The 17,869-nt window shown below is 56.9% G+C and overlaps 1 protein-coding gene across 1 annotated transcript in view; it reads right to left on the bottom strand.

The window, feature by feature from the left end:
- Positions 1-6,406, bottom strand: part of PRKCD (protein kinase C delta) — a 29,475-nt gene extending 23,069 nt beyond the window's left edge. The window contains exons 1-2 of the mRNA XM_049640704.1: positions 6,183-6,406; positions 2,338-2,451 (exon numbers count right to left, since the gene is read on the bottom strand). The gene's annotated coding sequence lies outside the window, so the exon portion shown is untranslated. The remainder of the gene's footprint in view (positions 1-2,337; positions 2,452-6,182) is intronic.
- Positions 6,407-17,869: the final 11,463 nt, after the last annotated feature.

Below are 17,869 nucleotides of genomic sequence, written 5' to 3'. Positions count from 1 at the left end.
GGCACCAGGCATCAAAGCCACTTGTCCAAGTTCATTCGTACAGCTTGGAGCCGGCTAATCCCTGAGACGTAACCCAGCCGACGCCAGTTCACGCGACGCAGCTCTGCCTGCCAGAGTTAGCGCTCTGAGCCTCTGAGCTCAGAGGAAAGGAGGAGCTGGGGTGATGGGGGTTGCAGGGAACTTCATAGCCTCAGCTCCCCGAGCCCTCTCCTCGGGCCTCTGTCAAGGCCTGGTCAGCCCTGGCAGTGGGAAGCCTGGTCAGTCAGTCTAACCCACTGGTCAGGCACTGCTCCCCTCACAGGCAAGGCCGGGGCGGGGCAGGCCACAGCCGGACGGCTGGTCAGTCCCACTCTGAAACCACTTCCTGGGCAGCCCAAGGGAAGTGAGCCTCCGGAAACACCTCGGATGGACAGATCTCTCCCTGGGCCCAGGCCTTGGAAAGTGTACAGATCGCCCTGGGAGAAGTACCCTGCTTGCCTCCCAGTCGCCAGAGCCCAGCAACTCCGCTGTGGGCACTGACACTGCAGGGACAGAGGAACTGATTGGACCCCCACCCACCTTCGAGCACCTTAGCCCCATGACCACAGGCAGCCCACTTCCTCCTCTGCGGCAGCAGCCACAAACGGTGCCAGCACAGCTGAAGTCGTCCCCCATCATCCCTCCCCCACCCCCTACAGAGTCCTGGTCAGCCGGGGGGGGGGGGGGGGGTCTGGCCCAGGTGAGCAGGATGGCTGGTGAATGCCTGGGCAGGCAGAGCCCACCTCCTGGTGTGGCCCAGCCCCCTGGAGCACCTGTGGTCACAACCACACCTCAAACCTCACCCTCAGTGCCAGACGCAAGCTGGGTTGTGACCCTGACCAAGGACCCCATTTCCTGACCCAGGATGGGCAGTGTGGTATGTGTGGGCAGGCTTCTGAATGCAAGGGTGACTGGCCGAGCACCCGAGTGCGTGTTTGAGCATGCCTGTGGATGTGTGTGCGCATGTGTAGTGCGTGTGTGGGCACTTGAGGGTGTGCAGGCCTGGGCGCAGAGGGCAGCTCAGTTTCTATATCCCTGTGTGAGCATACCTGTGTCTGCGCCAGCTGGGAGGTGAGGTTTGAGCTTTGAAAGTGGGCTGGCTCCAAGACTAATTGGTTGAATTTCTTAGGGAATGGGGCTCAGTGCTGGGAGTCGGTGGGTCCCTGACCTCAGGTAGCAGAGGCCTCCAGCCCGCCAAGGACACGTCACCTCCTCCCCTCACCAGGTTTGATGGTAAGTTGAATAAACAGCAGACCCAATGATGACCCTCCCCTTGTTTAGCCCCCACTCCCATCCCAGGAGCCAGGGCCCTGCCCTCCTGCCCTCCTTCCCCTCCAAGTTAAGCTCTGAGAGCCCAGCCCCCACTGATCTATTCACCACCATCCCCCACCCCTGCTGCCCCCCGAAAATCTGTAGATACCAGTAGAGGCGGGAGTAGGGCAGTAGGGGCAGGAGCAGGGGTTGATCAGGGAGGTCTCCCTGAGGAAAGACCACCTTTGCCACCCCTCCCCACTGTCACTCCCTAGGTTCCAAGTGCCCTCAGCAACCCCCCCCCCCCCAATCACACCCCAGAATCTTATCCACTGAACTTTGGACATTCGATAGGTAACTCTCAGGGTTGTTTTCATTATAATGAGGGCAGAAGGAAGGAGGTCTGGCCCCAAAAGAAGGAATCTTTAGCTTTATAAGGAGCCTGAGAGAGTGCAGCCTTCCCCAGTATTACTTAGAGACTGCCTAACTCATCCAGAATCTGGAGGCTGGGGAGGAGAATTGTGTATCTCTCCTTCACCCCAGAGAGGATGGGCAAATGAGGGAACTGGGATGTGGAAAAGAACTCAGGAGAGACCTCATTCCATTCTCAGTTTGGTGTCCAACCCACTGTGGGGCCCAGGGCAAGCCTCAGTTTCCCTGTGAGATGATGAGAACAGCCTGAGGCAGAGACAAGAGGCCATAGAAAAGCTGATACATCCACCCTGAACCCTTGGCACATACCCCGCCTTCTTTCTAACTGACTAGCAAAATGTCACCCCTCCTCACCCCAGATGGCCGGTGGGCCCCAGGCCTCTGAGCTCCAAGGCCACAGTCTTCCCTGGGCCAAAAGCCAGAGTCAGGCAGGGAGCCCTCATAGGCAAGGCCAACTGCTGCCCGCTTTGGGCACCCAGGCCCCTCACTCAACCCAGGGACTCTGTGTGACCCTTCCCCTACCCGACCCAGCCCCAGCCCCAGTCCCAGCCCCAGCAGACAGGGAGGAGCCCAAAGAGGAAGGCCACCCCGGCACACTGTCCATATGTCCATCTGTCTAGGAGGATCCAGTCTTACCTGGGGCTCCTGGCTCCCCCTTGCCCTCAGTCCTGGCTCCCGCTGCGGCCACCGCCACACTACCACCACCAGAAGTAGGTCCGCTGCCCTCACCTGGGCCAGTTCCAGGCCGACCTGCAGGAACAAGAGGCAACAGCTGAGCTGGGAGGCACTGCCAAACAGGCTTTCCCCATCAGTCAGCCCCAGAACAGCCAACGCAGGCCCGGCTCAGCCCCATCTGGCTCTGAGACCTCAGCCTCTTTGGACTCAGTTTTCTCTTCTGTGAAGTGGAGTGTTGGGCCCAATTTCTCCAGGGCACCGGCCCCATGTCCTCTCCACGCTAGGGGTTGGATCGCTTTGTCTCAGCCCTCAGAGCATTTCCAGACTACAGACGCAGCAAGAAAGCTCCCACTGTCCGCCCAAGGTTGTCCTGATCTTCCTGTCTGCAAGAGGTTGCCCTATGACTTAGGAGACCTAGTGGCAATTGGGGAAGCCACTGCTCTGTGGCCTGGGGTAATTTCCCTGAGCCTCAGTTTATCTTATCTTTAAAATGAGGAGACTACATCTCTCCAGGCGGTTCTGAGGCCCCAGTGATGCGGCATGATATAGCTCCTGTGCTAGACTCACCTTGGGAGTACCAAATGAATAGTGACATTTTTTAAAAAATGTTTATTTATTTATTTTGAAGGAGGGGGCAGAGAGAGAGGGAGAGAGAATCTTAAGCAGGCTCCACGCTGAGCACGGAGCCTTAGGAGGGGCTCGATTCTGAACAAGGAGATCACGACCTGAACTGATATCAGAAGTTGGATGCTCAACCAACTGAGCCACCCAGGTACCTCGTGACACTTTTTTATTCTTTGTTTTACACCTTTTAGCTCAGGTGATTCTCACATTAATATTGTGCCCATTATACAGCTGAAAAAAGCCGAGGCCCAGAGAGATCCTAGAAGGAAGGAATGGCAAAGGCAGCAAGCTGTCCCAGGTCTCCTAGCTGAAAGGCCTGGGCCTCGGGGCACCTGGGTGGCTCAGTTGGTTGAACGTCCGACTTTGGCTCAGGTCATGATCTCGCAGTCTGTGAGTTCGAGCCCCATGTCGGGCTCTGTGCTGAGGGCCAGAGCCTGGAGCCTGCTTCGGATTCTGTGTCTCCCTCTCTCTGACCCTCCCCCGTTCATGCTCTCTCTCTCTCTCTCTCTCTCTCTCTCTGTGAAAAATAAATAAACTTAAAAAAAAAAATTGAAAGGCCTGGGCCTCCACGAAAGATTCCTCTCCCCAAGATGTGAGCTCCTCCTCCCACTGAAGACCCCCATCACCGCTCCCTAGGGACTGAGGCATCCTCAGGCTTGTCTGTACTTTATTTCTAATTTTAATTTAAACTCCAATTAGCTGTGGCAGCTAAATGGTGTCAGCATCCTGCAGTCAAGCTCCAAATCACCCCCCCGAGCCCCTTCTTCCCCATCAGTGTTGCTGAGACTGGGCAGGTGTCAAGTGGGCTGAATAAGGCTGCTGGGGTCTCTGCCAGCCCTCAGCCCTTCTGAAAGCAGTCTGGTAAAGGGCACAGGAGGGGGCACCAGACACATCACAGAAAAGACACTGGGTGGGGGACTATCTGGGCTTTTATTAGCCCAGCTCTCAGGAAAATGGAGACCATAGAGTAGGCAGGGGAGAGTGGTCTCCAAATAAGACTTAGCATGTGCTGAGCTCTGACAAGCAAGCCTGTGTTAGAGGACTGTTGCCACAGGACCTCAAGTCCTCACAGCAACTTTCTCCGTTCTGCAGATAAGGGGACTCAGCCTTAGAGAGGCCTAGCCCCAGTCTTGCGCCCGTAAGAGGCACAGTGAGTATTTGAGCCCTAGGTCTTGGTCACAGCACTGCAAACCCAAAGACTTGCCCTCGGGTATCCTTCAACTTGGGGGGCAGAGGAAGGCAAGAGATAGAGGCCTTCCCCAACTCCCCAGGAACCAGGGCTGGCCTTGAGGTGCCCCGTGCACATCCACACCCTCACAGCCTCCCACATGCTCACACACACTGGGGCTCTCACCTTCCCGCCCAGCACTGTCACCTCGGGGCACAGGCACCACACTCTCAGTTCCCTACAATCATAGGGACTCCCTAGCACACAGACTGGCAGTTTCATACAGTCAGACTGTGAGTCTCCCACCAGTCACACACTCACCAGTCTCTCCCAGCCACAGTTCTGAACACACCAGATCCCTTATACCAGCTTATAGCTAGGTATAGCTGTCCAAACACCTCTACATCACACACACACACACACACACACACACACACACACACACAGGACTGCCCTCTACCGGCCTGTCCACCGCACCCCAACTCAGTCCACAGCAGGAACAAGGAAACTCAAGGGACCAGTCCCCTCCCTTGGTGACCAGGTCAGCCTGGTCACAGAGGCTCAGTAGCAGAGGGAGAGGAAGAATGAGTGTTACACACGTACCCACACTCAGACACACACATGAGCCGGGTGGGGTAACACTCTAACACAAGGCTCCCAAAACTAACAGTTCAAATGTATTTGGCCAGTGGGTCACCATGGCACGCCCAGAGTACAACATAGGACTGTCCAGGCACACAAGGGACACATAGGTACACAAAGACACACACACACCCCAACACATTGACGGGAGTCTGGTGATAAAGAACACACCAAGACATAGTGCACACAGAGTTGCGAAGGGCACACAGAGCCTCAGGACACGCAGACATACACACATGTACATAGGGAAGGCACACAGGTGGGAAAAGACCACAGAGGCAAGTTCCAGACACAGTGACAAAGAACACACAGGCAGACACAGACACACAATGTACCTACATGTCCAGATACAGGCAACTCATTACAAGGAGTCAAGTCCAACCGTACAGCGTAGGGACCAGAGGAGAAGGGGATGCTTGCCCTTAAGCACAGCAAATCCTTCTGACCAGGTGTGAGTGGGGGGCTCAGTGGGGCTCTCCCTTCTCACGGGAGGAAATGAGAGTCAGAGAAGTAGGACAGTTCTGACGGTGCCCACCTCCAGCCTCTTCACCCCGAATCTCCTCCACTCTCTCCCCTCACCTGGCCGGGACCCACGGGGGGAGGGGTGGCGTCTGAATTGAGGAGGGGCTAGGACCGACGGGACCTGCAAGGGGCCTCTAGGCGAGGGGGCTCAGAGGGGCGGAGGGGTGGGGCGGTAAGGGGGATGGTGGAGACTGGAGCCACGCCCAGCCGGAGACAGATGGAGAAAGACCGAGAGAGACACCCAGACGGAAAGGAGAGAGCGAGCGAGAAGGAGGCGCCGCTCCGGCTGGGCCGGGCAGGGACCCAGGGGCGGGCGGCGAGGCAAGGCGGGCGGCCTGGCTTCTGCTCCGCGGTAGAAAAGGAGAGGCGGCGGGACCGGCAGGGGGCGACGAGCGTGGGTTGGGGGCGCGGCTCTGGGAGGACAGAATCCAGGGGCGGCGGGAGGTGCGGTGGGGGTGGGGCACGCGGAGGTCTAAGGACAGACAGATCAAGATTAGGAAGACGCGGACGCGGGAACACATGAGGGGGTGGGGACAGATGGACCGACCGAGGGCCCCAGGGAATCGACGGGGACGGGCGGACGCTCGGAAGGTCTAGGGACATACTGGCGGGTAGAGGGGCCGGGAGCAGACCAACGAGAGGGCCTCGGCCCGTACCGCTGAACGGAGGGACAGACCGACGGACCGGGGACGGAGGCACCGGCGGGTCTCGGAGCGCGGCGGGGACTTTCGCTGGCCGCGGCTCAGTTTCACAGTTTTGGAAACGAGAACCGGATTGGAGAGGGGGAAGGGAGGGGCGGCGCGCCCTAAGGGTAGCCCGGCTCCCTCGTCCGGTCCCGGCCCTCACTCACCTCCCGCGCACCTCCAGGCGCCAGGGGTCTCGACGTCTGGGGTCCAGCTCCCTGCTCCGTTCCGGGGCGCGCGCGAGGACGGGGGGTCGATGCGGGCCCGACCGGGACGGGCCCGGAGGCCGCTGAGTCCCGTCCGGGCCTCAGCGCTGCGTGCGGATGCCGAGGGTCGCTCCGGGGATCCCGGTGCCGCAGCCTCCCTCTCTCGAGCCGCTGCACACGGAAGTGCAAGGGGGCGGGGCGGCGCGACCTCACCCAGGTGCCTGCCACGGCCCCGCCCCCGCTCAGGGCCCGCCTTCACAAGGGCCAGCCCCCTAAGGCCCCGCCCCCGCCGCGGAGAGGAGGGGGTCCCGGCCTCCTCCTCCCGGTGCCGGTCACTCTCGGCCGGTCCCGGCGCACCTCGGCCCCTGCCAACCCTTGGCGCGCGCACCAGCCCTCAGAAGGGGCGCCACTTTACAGAGGAGGACGCTGAGGCCCGCGGGAGGAGGACGCTCTCCCAACCCCCCCACCCCATTCTCCACCCCTCTCACACCGTAGCCTGGGAGGTGCCGGCGGGGCTTCCCCAGCTCCCAGCGCCCACGCCCGGGACTCCCCACCGGCCAGCTGGCCCGCCGCGCCCGGTCTCTCTCTCTCTCTCTCTCTCTCTCTCTCTCTCTCTCTCTCTCTCTCTCTTCCTCCCCCCACCCTTTTTGTTGGTGGGAGTGCAGACGCGGCTGGGCCCGGTGCCTGCTGCCAGGCCGGCTCGTCCCGTCCCTGGCCCTGAGAGTGGCTGAGAAAGCTCCAGGGTAGGAGGCTCTAGCTGGTCCATCACTGCTGGTCGAGAGATTCCAGGAGCAGCCCCTATCCTGACCCCTCAGCTTTCTGCTCTCCTGTCCCCACTGTCCATAGCTCCCCACCGCCCCTAATAGGCACCTGAGCTTCCTTCCACACTTGAAACTTGGTTGTCAGGCATTACTCATTCATTCACTGGGTACCCTCTGGGCCTAAAGTCTGGGGATGGTGAGGGACCCAAGGAGTCCATTCCCTTGCCTTCAAAACTCAGAAAGGAAAGAGCTGATGACTCCATACTCCAAAGAAATGTCATTTTCCAGAGGCAAAGAAGAGGGTTCCAGGTCCCAGACCTTCCAGGGGAACACCTAGACAGCTCTTCCCTGCTGAAGCCTAATGATTGGAAATGAGGGGCAATTCCTGAGGAGGCCTGAGTTGATCCAAGGGGTTCATGTCAGAGACTTTGGTTTTCTCAAGGAGCAGGTGGTGGGAGCTGTTACACTGGAGTGGCCTCCTGGGAGAATGGATAGGGACAGAGGCTGCCACATTGTGCAGGTTGGAGGACCCTGGGTTGTGAAAGATGTATGGGGAGAACAGGACAGACCAGGTGGGTCTTGGGGCTGTGGTTAGATTGGGAGGAGGAGGTGTTTAGTGAGACCTCCAGGGATGGAGAGCCCTGGCAGAGATGTGGATCCCAAAACTCTGTTTTAACGGGGGTGGGTTTAGACTGGAAAGAGAAAAACTACAATCACTCTTTTTACCACAGAGCAAACAGGGACACAGGTATCCTATACCTGGAAGGGAGGGCCTATTTTGAGAACTGGTTTATGTCCATGTTTGTAGTCCTATTGCCCCATTGGGGTAGGCTTTTTCCACCAAGCTGGACCCCTCTGACCACACTGGATATCATTTGGAAAATAAACCTTATGCCTTACCCCTCACAACAGGACCTTTGAACATTCTATTCTCTGGGCCCCGAATGCCATTTCCCACCCCCCCCCCCATGTCTCTACCTGTCTTGGTTGTGTCCACTCACATGACACTCCTCCCTGATGCCCAGCTGTGAATCCATGGTACTTCCCTGAGCTAAGGGAACGTATTCATTAGTGTGTTTTGTGTCCTCATTCTCTCACCCCCACCCCACCCCATGGCTTCCCTGGAGCTGGGCTGGAGGGAAGGTGAGCTTCAGGTGACTTTTGTCGACCCGGGATCAAGTTTCCTTTCTGGCTCCTCCCTCCAGGTCTACCTCGGCTAAGTATTCTCTCCCTCAGCATCAACAATAGGTCCACCCTGTACCAAGGACTGCTGGAGAGAGGGCAAAGGAGGGTTGACCCTCAGGGATCTCCAGATCCAGCCACAGGAACTTTGCTCCCACACCCTGAGGTTCACCTTAGAAAATGGAAAGGAAGAATAATGGCTATCACTAATGGAGCTTTCCCAGTGCCAGACCCCGTGCCCAGTATTGGATATGTTCAATTCAATCAGTTCTCAGACCCTATAAGGTAAGGGTTACTGTTAGTGTCACTTTGAATGAAGAGCAAACTGAGTCTCAAAGAGAAGCAAGGCCACTTGGCCAGGGGTACAGAGCTAGTGAATGGTAGAAGCAGGATTCGAACCAAAGTCTGCCTAGCTCCAAAGCCCATGTTTTATGTCCGGAGTTCTCAATCTCAGCACTATTGCCCTTTGGGCCAGATAATTCTTTGTTATGAGGACTGTCCCGTGCCTTGCAGGATGTTTAGCAGCATGCCTGCCCTCTACCCACTAGATGCCAATAGCACTCCTCTCCCTCAAGTTGTGACAGATAAAAATGTCTCCAGACACTGCCAAATGTCCCTGGGGCAGGGAGAGGGGCAGGGGAGCAGGCAAAATCACACATTGTTGAGAACCAGGGCTTTAGAGCAGGGCTGGTATTGTGGGAGCAAGATTGAAATTAGACACCAGGAAGTACTTTCTGGGCCCTGAGGATTATGCAGACACGTGGGCTCAGGGGCTGTGAGCACACACTGGCCTCAGCCAATCTTTCTCTTCTGGAGACTTCAAGGGGAAGTGTGATAACCCAAAAGCGGCAGAGAGGCTAAGGCTGTGCAGGCCACACTGTGACAAGGGCAGAGGAAGGATGCAGAGACATTCTCTCTCCCAGAGAGAATAAGCTTGGGTGGGGTCCAGGGAGTCCAGACCAAAGACAGCTGGAGCCACTGTGCATGGTGGAACTGTTCCTGGGTGCCACACTGGGTGGGCCAGGGCAGGGTCCATGAGAGCTTGCCTCTGTGCCCTCATAACCTGCCTGCTCCAGGCCTTCAAAGGGCCTACTGAGGCCTGGAAGCTAGCCTTGGCTGTATCACATGCTAACTGTATGACCTGAGGCAGGCTACCACACCTCTCTGATCCTGAGTCCTCACCTGAAAAAGGGGCTGATGACAGACTCATGTCAGGGGCTGAGTAAGGGTTAGGTGAGATGATGTGCGGGAAACCTCAGCCAGGGTGGACACCTGGTGAGGGCTCAGCTCACACTGGCCAGGGGCACAGGTATCATCACTTTGCTGAGTCACAGGCTGTCAGCCTTGGAAGAGCCCTTGATGGCCTCTCATGACATAGGGTGTAAATCCCCAAGCAGGGCTGGGCCCATGGCAGCCACCAGGAAGTGGTACTTTCTCTTCTTCCTCCTCCGGGTTTGCAGCCAAGGAAACAGGCCCATCACAGATAGTGGTGGACAGCATCCAGTCTCCTACCCCCAGCATCCACCCAGGGCTAGTTCTCTGTGGATTCCCTAGAGGGTTTGTCCAGAGGAGGGCTAGCATGACCAGTGCAGCCCCTACCCCACCCATAGACCATGAACCCTGGGGGCCCCCAGGCCCCTCTGCAGGGAATCCAGGACTCAGCCAAGCAACCTAGAAAAGGCCTAAACCTTCTTCTGTCCCTGGGGCCCACCTACCTGAGGGCAGAATGGGGTCTCCCCCACCCTTGATCCCTGCCAAGAGTTGGTCCTTGTCCTGGCCTCTCTGCCTCTCGCTCTCTGTTTCTGCTTCTCCGTATCATCATCCCCATCCCTGAAGCTTTGGCTGCCAGCACCATCCTCATCACACCCAGAGTGCTGGCCTGGCCAAGGTAGAGTCACTCATGTTTCTGGAGCAGGAGGCCCGGGCCAGCAAGGGTGTTGCACCTGGGTGATTTCTGGGGATGGCAGAGCAGTTGGGGGATGAAGGTTGGAAGGGCACATGGGACATGGTCCAACCTGTGGCTAAATCTCAGGCCACCAAGATGGTCATGAGCAGGGATTTCAGCCTCAGGCACTGGGTAAGAGGCAAGCAAGGGCAGTGGGTTTGGGAGCAGCGCCACATGGTAGTAGAGTGCCAAGCCAAGTCCTAGAGGGGTCAGGTTCACATCCTCCTCACACCCTGGACCTGTGACTTAATTGTGCCTCAGCTTCCTCATCTGTGGAATGGAGATGATAAAGGTAATACTGGCCTGGTGGGTGGTTGGGAGGATGGGGGAGACCAGGCTCACCGGCCACTAGGCATGAGACTCAGTCTGTGTTGGTGTTAACTAGCAAATAAAGAGTTGATGAGGCCCAGCTAATAGTCCCCAAGTTCTGTAGTCAGTATATTTGTGTTCAGGTGAAACTTGGGAAATACTTGGGAGTAGGCAAGGGGCAGGTGTTTTCTGAGAGCACGGGACACAGGGTTTTTTCTGGAGCTATTACCGGTATGCAGCACCTGGCCTGCCCCAGTCCCACGTTGACCAGGGCACAGCTCCTGCCTGCCTGAGTCCCCACTTCTGGCCCCACACCCAAAGGGGTGTGGAGGGGGGCTGGATAGACGTCGGTGCTGTCAGAGGCAGAAACAGAAGGAAGGCTTTTTCTTGACACAGAGACCCAAAGGAGCCTTCTCCACCACCTCCACCTCTCCCATCCCGCACACGCAACAGCACCCTCTGCTCTGCTCTGCTGGGTCTCACACTAGGCTCTGACACCTGGGAGTCTGAGCAGCCCAGTCACCCACAGGGCTTGCCAGCTCCCTGGCCTGGCCATGCCTCAGTTTCACTCCACACACCCCCCCACACCCCCACCCCCCAGCACGGGTAGCTCACTGAGCCCTTTAGCCCGTGGGGAACTGGAGGCAAGCCCAGCGCGGGAAGGCAGCCCTCTATGTAGGGAGGGTAGAGAAGAACCGCAGGCACACTGGCGTCCCCCGTGCGGCACAAACATCCCATCCCCACCCCGACAGCCACACGCGCCCCCGCAGGCACGTCTCCGCGCTCGGGTACCCACTGGCCGGGGACCCGGCCCCGCCCCGCCCCAGGGAAGCCTTTCCGAGGCCGGCCGGAGGCCCCGCCCATCCCTGTGACGTGGGCCTGGTATAAAAGAGACTGCTCTATTCCGGGTTGCGCAGCCACCTGGAGGTTGGACTGGCGCTGACACCTGGGCCCCGGCGCCGGGCGGCGCCTTCTTCTCCTAGCCCTTCCCCGCTGCCGGCTCAGTCCCGGAAAGTCGGGGAGACCTGAACACGCCCATTTCATGGATGGCGCAACAGAGGTCCTGGGAGTGAAGGTGGTCCAGCATCCTGCTAGCTAGCTGGGAACCTGTAAGAAGATCGGAGGACAGGGGTGGATGGGGGATGAGAGATAGGGAGAGAGTCACAGAAACCTAGAAAAGTAATGTTACACATTAGCGGTTGCTGATGAAAAACAGAGCAAACAAGGAAAATAAAGACTAGCTTTCAGAGGAAAGTAGAAATCTCCCATAATTCCTCCAATAACTTAATCTCCCCTGACAGACCTACCCTCCACGCTGTGATTGCATCTTAGAAATTGTTCTGTTGGAGGCCAAAATCAGGGCAGGCTTTCGAGAGGAGATGACAGAGCACTATGGGGCTCAGGACCCCTTAATAATTTTGCCCCGAGATCAGGACTGGGGGATCCTAGGTTCCTGACCCAGATGTCACCCAGAGTTTGCCAACAGCTTTCAGCAGGACTGTGAGCAGGGCCTGAAAAGAAGTGGTTGGGCCAGTTGGACCAGCAGAGCCTAAACAAAGTGCCCACACACTCCCATAGCCAGCACCCTCCATCCCAGGTCCTCAAGCGGTATAAGAGGCCCTGGGGCACCAGGACACCCTAGCCAACCCACTCACCTGCCCCTCCCCCCCCCACCCTCCCACGGTTCATCAAAACCCCTGCCTCTGCTCAAGCTGTGCTTTGCCACTGGAATGTCATCCTGTCAAGTTCTTAACCATCTAACCAGGCCCCCTACAAAAAAAGTCCTCCTCCAGGGAGCCTCCCAGATGCCTGCCCCTAACCAAGGAGGTCCTCTGCTTTCTATGAGCTCTCCCCTCAACTCTACTCACCCCACCCACCCCGTCCAGGGTCTCTCCTGAGGCACCAACCACATGGGGCAGAGGCTCCAGAGTAGGAAGAACTAACATGCAGCTCCACACTAACTGGCTGTGTGACCTTGAGTAGCCCCCTTGGGGCTCCCTTACCCCTTAGGGCTGCTCTGAGGATGGATTGAAATGTTGAGAGCAGGGGTGCCTAGGTGGCTCAGTTGATTAAGCATCGACTTTGGCTCAGGTCATGATCTCAGATTTCGTGAGTTTGAGCCCTGCTGTGGGCTTTGTGCTGACAGCTCAGAGCCTAGAGCTTTCTTCGGATTCTATGTCTCCCTCTCTCAATGCCCCCACCCCTCTCGTGCTCTCTGTCTCTCTCTCAAAAATAAACTTAAAAAAACGTTTTTTTAATTAAAAAAAGAAAGAAATGTTAGGAGCAGAAGACCCAGCCTGTGCCCAGGACTAGAAACAGACTGCTACTGGGCTATCCAAGCCCATCTCCCCAGACTGTGAGCTCCCTTGGCCGAGACATACTTCTGCCTGCAGTGGGCAGAGACAGAAGTTAACCTCCTGGGGGATTAGAGTCTCACCCTCAGACTACTGCCCACCCCCACCGCCTTCACACGCCTGAGCTCTGCCTCTGCCCACAGGCTTCTGTGGGCACAGGCTGTGGCCACCTTGGCCACAGCAGCTAGGCAGGCAGCCAGGCTGCTGGGCAGGCCTGGGCAGCAGGAATGGTGAGCCCTTAGGGCAAGAAACACAGCCAGTTCCCAGGCCAGCCCCTTGGGGCCTGTGAACAACTGGGCCCTCATCCCAGGGCAGTGGAGGAAGGGGAGGAAGAAGGCTGAAATTTCTGGATAGAGGATTGCATTTGGGTCAAGGCTGGGGTACAGAATCTAAGCCCTCAGGCAGATTTCATGTGGGGACATTTACACCCCCACTCTAGGACAGTGGGGGGAGGACTCAGGCCAGCTGAGTATAGCTGCAGCAGGCTTCCCCAAGGTGGGCACTGGAACGGAGGCCTCAGCTCCAGGTACCAGGCCCAGAATCACAGGAGCTGCCAGGTGTGGGGGAGATCTAGGATCATGCTTGGGGACCTTGCAAAGAAGATGAACTAGACTTTCAACTTGGCCTCAGGTTTCACAACCTGGAAGCCTGAGAAGTTCATGCTGATGTCTGCTCTAGTTCCATCATGTTACAAAGCAGCCATGCTGGTGTGTCCTCTGGGGTGGGAAGGTAGCTCCCCTGGGCCTGTGAGTGTGCCCGCACCACTCCTTTCCAGGGCAAGCCAGGAGGGAAGATAAAGCAGGAATTGGGGAAATTGTGAGGGGGTTTGAATGCTGGGCTTTAGGGGCTGCAGTGGAGTGTTCTGTGGCACCTGACTTTGGGTTCTTGTGTGTGTACCTGAGGTCTGATGGTGTATATGTGGGTGGGTGGGGGTGGGGTGGTTGGAAGGGGTGTGTGTGGCAGAAATGCCCAGTTTTTCCTCCTGTTCCTCAAACCCCCTCCTTCCATACCTCCTTCCTTATGAAGCCACTGGAATCTAGAGAGGAAGGCCCCAAGGAAGCTTCCACACTTTCTCTCAGGCTTTCAAGAAGGCAGGTGGTTGGGGGTGCTGTGTGTGTGTGTGTGTGTGTGTGTGTGTGTGTGCGCCTGGCACAGCCATGTTACAAAGTAAAAAAATCAATAACATAAACTTTTCTTCCCTGAGGCAGAAAGTTTGTTCCAAAAGATGGGGAGGGAAGAAAGGATTCCCAGAGGCTGGGATGGATTGAAGTGAGCCTGCTCTAGGCAGCCTTTTGGCCTTCTCCCATGCACAGTTTCCCCCACACACAGTGGTTGCCACCCCAGCCCTGCCCCAGGTCACTGTGGAAACTGCTACAGGTGTTTGTCCCCTCAGCACCTCAGTCTCCCATTCTGACTTCTCACATTCATCTGTCTCCACTGTCGCCATCCTGGCCAGGGCCACTGGTGTCTCTTGCCTGGCCATCTGCAGTGTTGTCTACTCAGGACCCCACCGCCCCACCCCCACAATTTTTTCTCCTCACAGCATCCACACAATCCTCCTAACATGTCAAGAAGTATGCACTCCCCATCCTGAAGGATCTCTCAGGACAAAGGACAAAGTCCACACATGACCACCAGGCCCAGCATGGCTTAGCCCCTGAACTCCAGTGAGAGGAAGTTCTTTCAGTTCCCACCGGACAACACCCTGCAATTTCTCACCTCGGGCATTTGCCTGTACAATTCCCTTTGCTTGGTGCTCCAGGCCCAGCTACCTCCTCCTCCATCTTCAGGCAGGTCCTCCTCCAGGAAGCTTTCCCTAACCACTTGTACCCAGTTAGGCAGACCTCAGCCATCAAGGCACAGTGTGCCTTCTATCCCTGGAGAACACCACCACCCAGGATTTCTTCTTCACTCATCCCTGTCCAGCTGCCAAGCCTGAGCCTCCTCCCTCAGGTCTCCGAGGAAGAGAGAATAGAGTACAGGGAGAAGTAAGGGCAGGGGACAACCAGGGGGTCTCAGGATGACTCCCGGAGCCCTGTCCCACCTGCTCTATAGAGCCTCAGCTGATTGCTCCTATCCCAATTATCTCCTGAGTCTGCTTTCACCAGAGCCACCAGGTCTTGGGTTACCTGGACCTCAGCATCCTCCCCCACTGATCGTAGTCCCCTAGCTGAGTCCCAGCTCAGAGGGAACCCTAGTAGCTGAGGGCAGGCCTGGCATCCTGTGTCTTGTCTGATGGGAGGTAGGCACAAGGTAAACTTCTGGAGGACTAACCAGGGGTGGACCTGGAGCACAGCTGAGGCTAACGTGGGCCCCCAGCGGACACACGTGGGGAGATGCCTGGGCAAGCACCACAAGGCTGGGGGCTTGGCCTGCCATGCCTCTGACTCTGGCTAGCTGCAGGATCCCGGCAGGCCCCTGCCCCTCCAGGCCTTGATGGCTCCAGCTGTATGAGGGAGCGACAGCATGGTTCATATCAGTTTGCCACTAGGATGATACTGGGTCCTGCCAGGGGCTGAGCAGTTCAAAACAGCCTCTTGTTTAATGCTCAGGGCAACCTGCAAAGTCAGGGTAGCCCCAGTTTATAGGTGAGGAAACGGAGACTCAGATAGGTGAGGCTACTGCCCGAGGCCACTTGGCAAGTCAGGTGGCAGGGCCAGGTCCCCAGATCTGTGTGAGGCTACAGCTTCCAGGCTTTCAGGAGGAAGAGCTGGTGGCTTTAGAGGCAGGGGCCCCTGGTGGTTAAGCCTGAGACCCAGGCAGCCAGACTTCTCCGCGGTTCAACCTTCTCTGGCTGGGTGACCTTGGGCAGGTAGTTCAGCTTCTCTGAAACACTACGGAATGACCATGAGAGACCTAGTTCTCTGTGACCACAAGGATTAACTGACCAAGTGAGGGAAGGGGGAGGAGGATTCCTGCCTTCCCCATCTCATCTCTCCCTCCTTCCCAGGTATGCATGAGGGTCTGCCTAGGGCACAGATGGGAGTACAGTTTGGAGGGGTGTAGGAATCATGTCCTGCAGTTCTGCCCAGCCACACTCTTCTCTTTACCCCTTGGCTGAGAGGCTCCCCCACCTCCACCGAGAGCCCACTAATTGCTGTCTAATTGCCTACACCTGGGTAGAGCAGGCATGCTGATCCCATCCCACAGGTGAGGAAACCGAGGCTCGGGTGAATCCTTGCCCTAGGCCACACAAGTTACTGGAGGAGACTGAGACAGGAGCCCAGGGCCTGGTTTGTCCACCTGTCCTGCAGAGGGTCTCTGGTCCCTTCTCTACACAAAGGATGGATGCTGAGGTGGGGGGCAGGCTCTGCCACCCAGCAGTTGGTTCTGACAGGGGCATGGCCAGGACAACTTCTCAGGAAATGGAAAGGGGGCAGATATTTACAAGACTGGGCTGGGCCCAGATTGACTTAGAAGTATCCCCACCAGAGGAGGGCATGGGGTCTAGCATGATTTGGGAGGCCAGGCACCTGTTTTCCTCTGGCTGGCAGGGATGAGGGGCTGGAGTATCCCTGCTGCCAAATGCATGGGTGACTACCCTCCAGAAACCCCTATTCCCTTTTACATGCCTATGAGATTCCCAGCTCACAAGGCAGCCCAGTCCCTGAGCCCGAGCCTCCTGAGATCAGGAACAAGAGTTAGCAAAAGGGCCTATCCTTACAGCTATTATGTTGGACGGCAGTGGCTAAACATAGGGGGCCCTGGTAGGAGGTCAGGAGCCCCTTTGGGATGATGGAGGCTGGCCTTCTTGCAGGGAGCTCAGCCCCTGAGCTGTGTGACCTTGGGCAAGGCACCTTGCTTCAACTCCCTTATCTATAAATGGGGCCCTTTGTACCCCTCAGAGCTCAGGGAGTGTGGACCAGACAAGGGTCTGGCACAGTGCCTGGATCAGATGCATTCTCCATAGATCACTGAGACTTCTGCTATATGACTTAATTTTGTTATTATCGGGGTGTATAGGGGGATGGGCAGGGAAGCTTCCATAGCCTGAAGCCTCTGCATTAAATGTAAGGTTCTTAGAAACTTAATGCAAGCCATTTCATCCAACTCTGATTTAACACTGTGTCATGGGAGACCAAGCTTCCAACAAGCAAAGTGACTTTCCCAGGTTACCAGCAACAGACTCCAACAGAGCTGAGAATAGAACATAATTCATTGTTCTTTCCTTCCTGCCATCATTTCACAGGAACCTACTGTGTGATAGGTTTTGTACAGGGGTGCTGAGGAAGCAGGGAAGGCTCTACTGCAAAGGTGCCCCTGGCCCAGGCCAGGAGGACAAGGGAAGTGGGGGTGAGAAGACAGAGAAGGCACCCCAGGCAGAAGGAGGAGCTGGAGCAAAGACTCAGAGCTAATGAACTCACTACATCTAAGCCCAGTTCCAGTAAACAGTGAGGTGGGCCTTTGGGGCTTGTGCAAGGTAACCCAAGGGTCAGTTGTGGGGCGCGGGGGTGGGACGGTGGTTACATTCTCAGTGCCTTGGGTGCCATGCGAAGGCCTAAGCCTGCAGGTGGGCCTGTGCTGAAGACAATGGGGAATGAAGGCTTGGGGAAGGGGTTTCCCAGACAGGAATGAAGGGAGAAGATCAGGAGACTAGAGCTTTCTTTCTTTTTTTTTTTTTTTTTAAATTTTTTTTTTAACGTTTATTTATTTTTGAGACAGAGAGAGACAGAGCATGAACGGGGGAGGGGCAGAGAGAGAGGGAGACACAGAATCGGAAGCAGGCTCCAGGCTCTGAGCCATCAGCCCAGAGCCCGACGCGGGGCTCGAACTCCTGGATCGTGAGATCGTGACCTGAGCCGAAGTCGGACACTCAACCGACTGAGCCACCCAGGCGCCCCAGGAGACTAGAGCTTTCTAGGTAGAGGACACAACGAAAGCAAAAGCCTAGAAGCAGGAATGGCTGCAAAAAGCACCTTTAAGTGAATGGATAAATGAAGGCATGGCCTTTATTATTCATATTCATGCTGCCAGGCGTTCTTGGGGCCCAAGGAGCAGGGACTGGAGTGCCCTGCCCCATGCTCTTAATGGCCCTGGCCCAGTCGGGGTGGGGAGACAGAATTCTACTTGCTCAAGTTCCCAGCTTCCCTCCCCCAA

This window comes from Panthera uncia, chromosome A2 (assembly GCF_023721935.1).
Source record: "Panthera uncia isolate 11264 chromosome A2, Puncia_PCG_1.0, whole genome shotgun sequence".
NCBI lineage: Eukaryota > Metazoa > Chordata > Mammalia > Carnivora > Felidae > Panthera > Panthera uncia.
This window is presented reverse-complemented; position numbering and strand designations above follow the sequence as displayed.